Raw genomic sequence first — 11,964 nt, forward strand, 5'->3', positions numbered from 1 at the left:
TGCCGCCTCACCACGCCCACCGGCCCGCAGCTGAGGGGGCTCGCCGCCTTCCGGCCTCAGGGCTCCCAGCTGTGCGCGGCCGCCGGGCCCCGCGGCCCGCTCCCCCGCTCCGTCGGCAGCCGGGGGGCCCCGGAAAGCGGCTCTCCGGCGCTCCAGAGAGAAGCAGCCTCGTCCTTCGGGGAAGCGCCTCGCGGCTCTCGAAGCGCCTTCGCCTGGTGGACGGGGGCGGAGACGCCCGGGCCGTGCGCAGCCGCTCCCCGAAGCCCCGAGCATTTGGAAAGCGCGCGGCCGCCGGCCCCGGGAGCTCTCCGCTCGGGCGTTGGCCGAGCAAACGGGGACGCCGCCCACCTGGCGACCGAGCCCCTCAGCCCGACTGCTCCCGACGGCGCCGGGCCGTAGCCTACACCACGTGACCGCGATCACGCCGACCCGCCGCGCGGCTCGGGCGCTACTTTCTCTTGGAGCCGGGGCGATCCGCGCCGTTCTGGGCGGCGCTCCCGCCGTTCTAAGCTCCGAAGCGTCTGTCCCGTGCGAAAGCAAAGCCATTTCCCCTCAGCCCTGCTCAATGATACAGTGACCGAGCGCTTAGAGACCGCTCGGAGTCCCGGCACACTCCCGGGGTGGGGGGGCGGATGGAAAGGTGAACTGTTGGCGCCCTTTGGCAAAGTAGTCCCTGAGCCGCTAGCAAAGTTTTGAAGATGCATGACCTTTGACCCAGCAGTCTGTCTGCTGAGAATCTTCTAGCACTAAGAGGAACAAATTCCACATATGAATGAAAATATAAGATATCGGTGTTTCTCTGATTTCTTTCACTTAGCTAACTTGACAGTAAGCTGTATTAAAATAAAAACAAAAAATAAAATTAACCCTCCTAAGAAAAAAAAAAGTAAAAGCAACAGTAAGTTCTGCTGAGAGTGTTTCGGGGAGGCGGGGAGGAGGTATGGTGCTGGGAGCAACGCAGGGGATCCTTGTCCAGACTATTTGTTACAGGACGTAAACAAGCATGCATTAAATTTCTACAGACCTAGAAGGACGTCCGTGACGTGTTAAGGGGGAAAAGCGGTACAGAACCGTTTAAATCAATAGCGAAAAGAGAACCTATTTGTGTGGCAATGTGGCTGTTTTTGAATGAGCAAGGAGAAGGCTCAGGAAGGACACACACTGTGCCAAAGTTTGCTCATGAACACTGGCGTCGGGGAGTATGCAGTAAGGGGCACTAGGAAAGTGGGGGGAAAATGAGGGGCGGGAAGATTGCAGGGGAAGGAAACTTAGGTACGATGTTTAAATTCTCCATAACATTACCGCAAAACGGTAAAAATCTGTTAAGTGTGTGGATGGTGAGTATAAAGTAACACGCACAAATGAATCAGGGGGTGAGGGGCAGTTATCGCTTGGCTTTTAAATGTGGATTTAGTGGCGCCTGGGATTTAGTGGCTTAGTCTGGGTAAGTGGTGAAGTGTTGGACTTGGGCTCAGGGCATGATCTCCGTTAGTGAATTCCAGCCCGCCCTGAGCTCTCTGCTGTCACCGCAGAGGCCGCTTCAGACCCTCTGTCCCCCTCTCTGCCCCTCCCCTAGCTCATCGTCTCTCCTCTCTCTCAAAAATAAAATAAATATTAAAAAAATAATAATAAATAAATAATAAAATAAATTTGGACTTTAAGACATCGTGGACAATTTTTTAGGTTTAATTCTTAATTTAAAAAATTCTAATTTTTAATTGTGGTTTTAATATTGTTTTGCAGTATTTTTTTTTTTTTTTAAAGGAAGGATGACAGCAGTGAAAATGGTGGAGTAAGGACCTCAGAAAGTTTGCCCTTCCAGGCGAAAAACTGGCCAAAATCCCTACTGGAAATTATAAAGTTTTGCAGCAACTCATTTAGCATTTAGTCAAGAAAAACAGCCGAGGGCCTCCCTGTTGAAGCTTGATCTCGGGGATCGTGAATTTAAGCCCCACGGCTGGGTGTAGACTTTACTTAAATAAACACAAACAAACAAACAAAGCAACAGCTGAATCTAAGTTGAAAACATCAAACTTTGTAGCACTTCAACTTCCCCTAGTCCTGTCTCCTCCTCAGTTCCTTGGCGGCCTTGAAAGCTAACAGCCCACACTGCTGGTACCAGAGAGGGCAGAACAGGGCTGGAGCGGTTTCCAAAAGTCCTTGTTAGACTTGTCCACTGGTTCCCTGGAAGACCTTCCTGAAAACACTTGTATTCATTCGTCCTCACTGTAACTAGCCTAGTCCTAATGGCTTCTCCTCAAGGGTGTTTGTTCAATGTTTTAACATAACCACTGACTGAGGCAATGGATAACAGTCGAGGCAAACAATAAACGAATCAAAAGCCTAACAGGAAAAGCTGAAGGATGAGATGTCCACTGGGGCTTTGAAAAGCTCCAGTATATTTCTAGGAATCTAGAAGGCCACACACATGCCACCCTGATTCCTTCCCACAGAAGTCACGATAAAGACTCTTGCCCGCATTTTTCCCACTCCCTCTGCCCCCTTGCCAGTGTTGGCGGTGCGTCCCTGCGTGGCCCTGCAAGGTGTGCCGGCCTCCTGTTTCTGGGGACTTGTGAATATAAAAACATCTCCCTTCATAACAAACATTTCCCTGTGTGCGCGTCTTACCTGATTAAAACAAACCCCTTTTAAAACACAAGTCACGAAGGGTTTTAAGATAGAAGAGTTTAGAAGATTCCTTACTAAACATCCATGTGGAAAATGCCCAGCCTGCACTTGGATCTGTGCGTCTGGCATTTGTAGATGAGGTCAGAACAAGAGCTGTGAAAATATAGTTGGCTAAACCCACAGGACCGATTAGATCACCAGGTAGGAGTGTAAACTGAGAAGTCCAACGATCTGCCCCTCTAGAGCTGAGAAGGCTGAGAGAGAGCCGCCTCTGACGTAGGAGGAAAACCAGAATTAGGGAATCATGAAAGCCAAATATTTCAATATTTCAATATTTCAAGAAAGGACGATCACCTACGTTGAGTGTCATCAAGAGACTGAGTCAAAGAGGGTAGAGAAATGTTTCATCCATTGCTGTGCAACAAACCACCCCAAAACTTAGGGGCTAAAAACAATGGCTCCGTTTTCATGATTTTGTGAGTTGACAGAGCTCAGTGGGGTAGTTCTGCCTCACACAGTATAACCAGCCATTCCTGGGGCTGCATTCAGCTGGGAGCTCAGCTGGGACTAGAACATCCAAGATGGCCCCTCACCTTCTGGGACCTGTGTGACTGCTCATCACTTAGCAGTCTGTCCCAAGCTTCTTTATAGTGCGATGGGTGGCGGAAGGGTTAAGGATAAAGACTAGAGTGGGTTGAAGTGTGAATGGGCAGTGAGGACATGAAAACAGCAAATGGAGATAGGGTCTGCAAGAAATTTTGCTGTAAATGGAAACAGAGGAAATGGTGGTAACAACTAGCCTTACTTACTAGAGGAAGGAGGGGGGTGCAGGGTCTAGGAAGCTTTTTGTCCATATTTTGTCCTGAGGCAGTCATAATCAATGCATAGTTTCATTCTGTATAAACTACCCAGTGGGGAGATGGTTGATGTCAGGTGAATCGTTGATTTGGGTGGGGAGAGGGGCGATTTGAGGACAGCATCCAAGAATCTGGCTTGGGCAACTGAACGTTGGTGAGGCCACTCACATAGAAGCCTATTTGCGATTCAGCGTGGGAATTTGGGATCTGATACCCAAGTGTAAGGTGTCTCCACCAGGTGGAGTTGATCTGGAGTTGGGGAACCAAGCCTGGATGAGCTTGTGTTCTGCTGATCCTGCTCTTGACCAGGCTCCTTACCAGGAATCGGTAGAGCCCAAAGTCTCTGCTGGGCTCAGCATACTTAACACGCTCATCCGTGGCCAGGCCAGCTGCGTTACGACTTGTCTTCCAAGGTGAGCCCCGCCGAACTCCCGAGCAATTCCCTTTCCGAACATTACGCTGCCCAGGAATTCAAGCAGAGCGACAGCACCCTTGAAGGGTCCTGCTTCGAACCTCTGAAAATAGTGCTCTGTGGAATCAAGTAATTTTTAGCAAGCTCTTTTCCTTTTGGATAGAAAAAAAAAATCCTTTCATAATTATGTACCACCCAAGTAATTTGTTTTGTGGTTTTAGACATTAACCATTACTGTTTAACCACTGCCATAGCTCCAAAGCAAGGCACGCCTATATAATATTTACAAAGCAACTACAATAAAATTTAAAGTTTTAGGTTCTATGTGAGCTATATAACCCATTTATCTCATTAAAATCTATTCCATCTTTTTTATTATTGTAAAGAAACTTCGAACACCCATTTTTATACTATATTGGCGAGTTTCCACAGCTCTTAATACTTGAGACCGAATTCTACAATTGTATTAGGTTCTTTTCCCATTGTTCTGCTTTTTTCTTTCACCCAGCTCTTCCCACCACCTCCCCCCCCTCCCCCCAACCATCTCATCCCACTGGTCGAGAGAAAGAGAGAGAGAGAATCTTGGTAAAAAGGACTGTGTTTATGTTTACTCAGTGTATTTTAGTGAGATTTCTGCTAAACCCCGGAATAGGAGAACACACTCGGGCTGGTAGTTCGAACAAAACAAGGAACAAAGACACTGCAGAGCGAGAAGAGCCTCAAGGGAAGCAGGGACAGGGCAGAGAGTAGAAGAGGAGGGAGGAAGGGCTCCCTGGTGACCTGCTCTGTGTCCATTCAGCGGCCCTGACCCGTGTGCCAAGCCCCACTTAGGCGGCCAGTACAGCAAGAGGGTCTGATTTCTGAGGGGTGTGATAGGTACCCCAGCGTGAGTAGTATGTTCTTGGGCAGCTAACCCATACCCTGTGGTGGAACCCATTTGTCTCCTATAATTTCGAATTTGACAAGTTATATGAACTAGGGAAAAAAAAAACAAAACATAAACCCGAAGCGTCTACAAGTTCCCAGCCTCAGAATCTCCTATTCCCCAGGTCACCAAGCACCACTAACACGACATGCTTTATTCCAGACACAGATAGACCTCAAGTTCCTTATGTAGGGCAGCTTCTAGAGTAAATGATTAGGGGAAGGTCAAACACTATTCTTACTGTTACTGAGAACCTGTCCCAGGTTTTATTTGCCTTACAGAAAAGTGTATGGAATTTACACGTTACTTTCTATTTTTAGGCCTTCATTTTTTTCTTTTTCAAACTCTGGCATAGAAGGGATGACTTTACAACACATCAGAATTAGCGCTTTTACAGAGTGTAAAGGGTATTTCTGGGTCCGAGGGTGGGAAGAGCCCAGGAAGGAGGGATGGAGAACCTCCCCGGAAGTGAGTGAAGATGAGGACCTGGGGACCTGGATGGTAAGGAGTTTTCAGGGGTGGGGGTGGGGGGGAAGCTAGACTCTGGAAGGCGGGCAGCCGGTCTTTTCTCTCTCTCCTTCCGTACCTGGGCTGGCCCACCTACAGGGTGGAGGTGCAGAGGGCGGCAGGAGAAGCTTCAGAGTGGGGAAGGCGGCGGCACCAGCAGCGAGGGAGGCAGCTGAGCCCTCACGGGGGCCACATCCAGGCCCGGGAAGCGGCGTGGGCACCGGGCACAGCCCCTACTGGGACCCTCGGGATGCGGCTTTGGGAACCGCTGTTGGGTTCATTGTAATGGTATCCCATGTTCCCTGTTTACAGCCTGTTCTCCACTAGAAGGTGAGATTCTAGATGATAAACCAGTGTCTCATGTGTGTGTGTCCCTGGGAAAACTAGACTCAAAGCTGAGTGACAGAAAACTTCTGAAGATATTTCAGTCCAAAATGGTTACCTACAAGGAAATGTTTAGAACACAAACCATTTTGTTTTTTTTTTTAATTTTTTTTTAACGTTTTTATTTCTTTTTGAGACAGAGAGAGACAGAGCATGAATGGGGGAGGGGCAGAGAGAGAGGGAGACACAGAATTGGAAGCAGGCTCCAGGCTCTGAGCCATCAGCCCAGAGCCCGACGCGGGGCTCGAACCGACGGACCGCGAGATCGTGACCTGAGCCGAAGTCGGCCGCTTAACCGACTGAGCCACCCAGGCGCCCCCCATTTTGTTTGTTTTTAATGTTTATTTTTTGAGAGAGAGAGATTGCGAGAGGGGAGGGGCACGGAGAGAGAAAGAGAGAGAGAACCCCAAGCAATCTCCACGCTGTCAGCACAGGGCCCGACTCGGGGCTTGAACTCACAAACCGTGAGAGCACGACCTGAGCAGAAATCAAAAACCGGGCACTTAGCCGAACTACCCAGGCGCCCCGAACACAAACCATTCCTAAGGACCATCTATTCCTTTTTAATAACTGAAAGTATACAACTAAAATAATGAGAGAATGCCAAATGCAGAGGAAATACCAGAGCTTTCGGTTAGGCTTTTGATTAAAATCTGTTTTGTTAGCGGTGTGAACCCACACATATTATTTACCCTCTCTGGCCTCAGTTTCATCTGTAGGATGGGGAATATAGCACCTACCTCGCTGGGTTACTCCGAGGAAGAAATGAAAATATCCCTTATACACAGGAAGTACTCAAATGGAACAAAGATAATGAGGGCTTCTGTCCCAAACTCTGTGTTCAGCATACCACCTGATTCTTCTCAATCTAAAACGAGGGCTGGGTCACACGACACATCTCACAGTGATGCGTCTCAGTCTCACTGCTTGGTGCAGACACAAAAATCAAGCTAAGTCTACGGAGAGTAGGTCCTGATAACCGGTACCGAACGAGCCTGGTGAAGGGTCAACATCCCGCAGGTATACAGACCGACAGTCTGGATTTTTACAAAAGAACAGATTCGTTCGGATTTAGGTCTCAATCGGCGGGACCAGAGCAGGCCGGTTTAGAAGAAAGAGGAGGCATAAAGGTGCTTTGGGTAACACTCCCGTAACAGCTGCTGAGGTGGGCTGAGCGTGCGTGCTCTGGAACAGCGACTCTCTTGCGGGTATTAGGTACAGGAAGGGCACAGGCCCCTGTTCTCTCTGTAGCCTTGGCTCCTGTGACCTGCACTCGGGGTCCTCCTCCTGAGCAGACTCAGCCACTCTCTGCCCCCTTCCCGGGCCCCTCTTCTGCCCTGAAGTGCTGCGCCCAACCCCGTACTCCTCCTTCCTCTGTCCACGGCTCCTTTCTCCCTGTGCCGCATCAGACTGGGCTATCAGATCCCGCAAAAGCACCACGTCCGAAAGGGAACCCGTCTTTCTCCCTGAACTAGCGCTCCCACCCCACGTTCCCTGAGGCAGCTGGTCACCGAGGCACCTCTTTTCTCCCCCACCTTTCACATTGACCATAAGCTCCCTGACGACTGGGGCTGTTCTGTTCGCTCCTGTAGCACCGGCACTAGAACAGCAGCCGGTAGACTGCAGGTGCCCAAGAAATCTCTGTGGGGTGACCGGGTTGGGGACCAGGAGTGCTCTTAAATGTCCGTCCGTGGCCACAACACAGCAGCATCTTGCCCATTAGCCTTTGTGTTCTTTCCCCTCTTTCAGCAACCGCTTCCCCAGAGATACATCTAATAAAAGAATAGGACACATTACTCTTCACATTTACATCTTCGGAAACAGTAAGAAGCGGAAGTGTGACACAGCTTTTCACATTCTCCAATCTCCTATGAGTCAATAAACAGAAAAAGGGAGCAGAAAGTCAGATTTGGATATAGAATTCAGGTTTTTTTTCTTTCAAAGACACATTTTATACAACTTTCAACATTTATACTTTCAAACAAAATGAGCAAAAAATACACCGAGTGCTAAAAAAATCAAAACAGAAGTAATACAATTTTAATTTCAATATTTTAAAATACAGAAATCGGAAAGTAAGAATACTAAATACAACTTGAAACAAGTCACTTGTCCTCCCCTAGAATAACCAATGTAAGCTACTTGAAGACTTACAAAGTGAAAACAGAAACAAAATAAATACTGTACACTTTCCCTGCCTGCAGGCAAAAGATGGGAAATACTGTTATGAATCCAAAAAAAAATGCTCTTAAAGCTTCCGCATCCCATTTCCCAGCCACACCCCACTCTGTTGTCACACCGTGTGCTTCTGTATTCAAAGGACACACATGTGCACACATACCGACTGCCTATACAAACAGACAAGACACTACTCCGCAGACACCCCAAACAAGAAAGGGTAACAGTCACCTTGGACCATGGGCATAAAAATCAGTTAAGGAAAGTCAGTCAGGCTAGCAAAACGTTACTACAAAACTAGTAAATACCATAGCCAACAACTGTCCCCTTTTCAAATTTCACAGATTTAAAACCCCTAAAACCAATACTACCCCCGCATCACCACCCTCTACACCCCGCCCACCCCCCAAAAAAAACCTGCTGAAGCACTGGCAAAGTTAGACATTTCACAGTAAATGTGAAAATTCATATTATATAATCTCTTAGAATGAACCTTTTCACCCTCTTTCCACAGCATGAAACTGTTATGGCTTAATTTATATTAAAAGTAGAAAAGTCTTGTCGGAAGGAAATAGTCTGCAAGGGTGCACTGTGCTCCCTGATCAGTGCTATTTCACACCTAACAACTGCATGAATCGCTTTTGCAGTCAGAAGCTGTTTTTGAGAAAACTGAGGTTATTATAGCTTTTGATTCAGTCTAACCATAAATGTAAGGCCCTTAGTTTGGTTTAGGTTTCTTTTGCAAGATAAAATAACCTTGGGGTTCACTTAGCAAGTTACACCTCAGGTCCCTGACTATAGTGTGGAAGTTATATGTATGCTTTGTAAAAATAAAAGGTTACTTATGAATCTTAGAGGGAAGAAATGATTCTAGGCAAGGAATCAACTCCTCATTATAGATCACACTCAATGCTGGTAACTGTCACCAACCAAAATCCACCAAAGAAACGTAAGAAGAGTATGTCTGGGTTATTTTATTCCTGCAAAGTACTATATATTCCAGCACTTATGACCATTGTTTTGGTGAAAAATCTTGGGGACAAAGAGCTGACATCTTGAAAAGGAAATGGCCAAAATAAAACTGGGTGGAGGCAAGGTTTATCTTTATGATCAGGTTCCATTTAGGACTGATTTCCAAAATAAAAGTGGATTCAGAATGTCACAGGTCTTGCATAGGTTTATAAACTACTTGGAGGTCAAGGGCTACGTGGTAGCCAGGGTTTATTAGTGAAATAGTGCAGAGCAGATAAACTTGGAAGATTCACTGTATGCAGTTTCAAAAAGGCTTTAACAAAAAATTTAATTTTCCACTTGATAAGACAAAGCTTGAGGACACTAGAAAGGGCACCAAGGGTGAGTCGAAGAGTCTACGGGGTAGAATGCAGGCAAATGAGTATCATATTCCCCTACCCATTATAAAGGGAAAAAATACTATAAAAGAATAAAACCACAGTCATGATAAGCTGATTGCTTTGGAAACAGGCATTTGCTTCTTAGCCACCTTACTTTTAAAATTTTGTTTCTGTAAGGGGATCAAATATTTGACTTATGGCAGGACGCTCACTGAAAAACAAACGAAAATATGAAAAGGGTTGTTAGTAAGGCTACAGTATTAAAATCACATTACGTTCGTTCATCAGCAACGTAGTAAGCATATTATTTCTTTCCCTTTCTTTCCACGTGACTTCTAGTAAGCTTATCATCGTCATCCACCACAGGAGGAGCAGAGGCTGCACAAGGTCACACAACAGGGGCTGCTTCAGGAAGCGAGGGACCCGAGGCCTAGGATCCACTGTGACCCCAGGCGAATCACTGCCCTCCTGGCTTTCGTTGGTCTCCTTTATTTACCGGCAACACTCTTTTCCTAAGCTAACGATCTGAAGCTCAGCCTTCTCAAGATTGCTTTAGGTGAAGGTCTGGGATATCCAAAAATGACTGCCGATTTTTAGCAGGGAGGGAGCCATTAGCTTAATATTTAATGGGGGAGGGGGAAGGCATTTTTGAAAAATGTTCAGATTTACATTATTAAGCCCTCATTTCTTAACATGAAATTGTAAAATGTTTACATACTGTAGTAGTTACTCCTGGTATCGCTTCTCGGCCTTTGGGCTAAGATCAAGTGTAGTTACTCCCGGCAGTAGTAAAGTGGGCCGTACAATTACTCATCCACTCCTTGGGGACTAGCCCTATCACTACAGACAGCACCTCTTGAAAAGAGCAGAAGGGATCTTCTCCTCTGAAGATGTCCAGTCAAGTCTCCTTTCCCACTACAGTGTGTTCTCTCTCTACCCAGCAAGCTTTTCATGGCCAACTGCGAGCTGGCTTTGTTGGTTCCCGTCTTTTGACCATCTTATATTTTTTCCCTGGCTCCTTGGGTAGCTGCTGAACCATTTTCACTCCATGACTTATTTTACCTTTATCTAGTACCTGAAGAGTCTGTGGAGCAGCACTGACCTAATTCCTCTTTGAGCAAAACCTCAAACCACCTTTGAGTTCCTTTAAACCATCGTGACAGCTACTTGTTGTTATCCATAAACCCTTATCCATAAACTAGCTCATTTCTTTTTCTTCCACTTCAAGCACTAATTCTGATTTTCACTCAATGCCTTGTTAGAGATGCTTCTGATGTTTTAGGTACCATGCTCTGGGCATGTATTGTATATGAAACAAAATTTATGAGTAATAGTTTTCACTTAAAAATGCATAGAGATGTGCACGGTCAGTTGTAACTTAAATAATGATAAATTCTCGGTAAGTAGGACGTGTTAATAATTAAGGAATGTTTTTCTATGTTTTTCCTAACCGCGTTTTTGTCCATACTTACAAATGAGAAAACCAAGACTCAGAAAGGGTGACTTCTTTCCGGACACACAGCTGATGCATGAACGGTAGAACTTGGGACAAAAACCCAGGTTCGTGCTCCCTTCCATGTTACACCACACCCCTCTACTACCAACATGAAATTAGTAACTTCTGAAATCTTTCTACTACCAACATTAAAATATTAACTTCTGAAAAATTAAAAAAAAAAAAAACAACCTTCCACTTCTTTGAAACTATTAAAGTTATGCTTTTTTTTTTTTTAAATACATGGGCCCTCTTTTGCATAAGTTTGCTTAGAAATGAAACTAATACTGCTTATTTCTTGGAGAAGATACCTTCAAGAGCAGAGACCGCAAGTTCAACTTTAAATTCCCCCACAGTACTAAGTAGTGCTGGGCACACAGGTGTTTCGTAAATACCTGCTGCTGGTATACGAGTCAATACAGTAGAGTTCATTTAAAAGGCAATAATTAGGATTACTAAAAAAACAGAACAGTATTCAAGCTAAGTATTTAAGTTGTGATAAAGATGGGCTTGTTTTCTCTGAGTTTACAAGGCGATTTCAGTCAGAATTTTTAACTCTGTATGCTTAAAACTTAACTGATGCTTACGAAGTTCAGTGTATTTCTAGGACGCCAAACTACTATCAACTGCCAGCTTTGTATTATTTACATCGTTAATCAATCCTGGAAAGCATGTTGTGTGACATTATGAGTTACAGTACAGGGGGTCCCAGGTTAACAGAAGTCACTTATTTGAATCAATACAGAAAAACCATGATCTACTAGTACCATTAAAATCACGTATGTTAAGTCACAATTGTTTTTACCTATTTATTTGCATGTGATCAGCTAAATGCCACCACTGTTGTCTCCTTGTCTATGCTGCAGTGTCCGGGTGGTAGTATGGTTTATAAAGGAGACAGAGGAAAACATGAAAAGTTGTCTACAGCGGAGTCCAGACCCTGGCTGCAGTCATCTCAAAGTTCAGTCATTTCCATGAGATAAAAGGATGCATCACAGCCAGTAACTTTAGAAGACCTTTGACTAGGAGACTCACTGGGCCAGTAGGCTGAATTTTCACCAATTCAGAGAAAGATACATGAATTCTGTTTCAGTGGTTATATCATACTACCGAAAGCTGTTTTTTGGTTGTTTTAACTTGGCCCGTTAATGGGCTAAATGTGCCAAAAATGAATCCACAGTACCTTCACTTAATACTTTTACATACTGGCTACTTAAAATTAGTAT

This window comes from Panthera tigris, chromosome A2 (assembly GCF_018350195.1).
Source record: "Panthera tigris isolate Pti1 chromosome A2, P.tigris_Pti1_mat1.1, whole genome shotgun sequence".
NCBI lineage: Eukaryota > Metazoa > Chordata > Mammalia > Carnivora > Felidae > Panthera > Panthera tigris.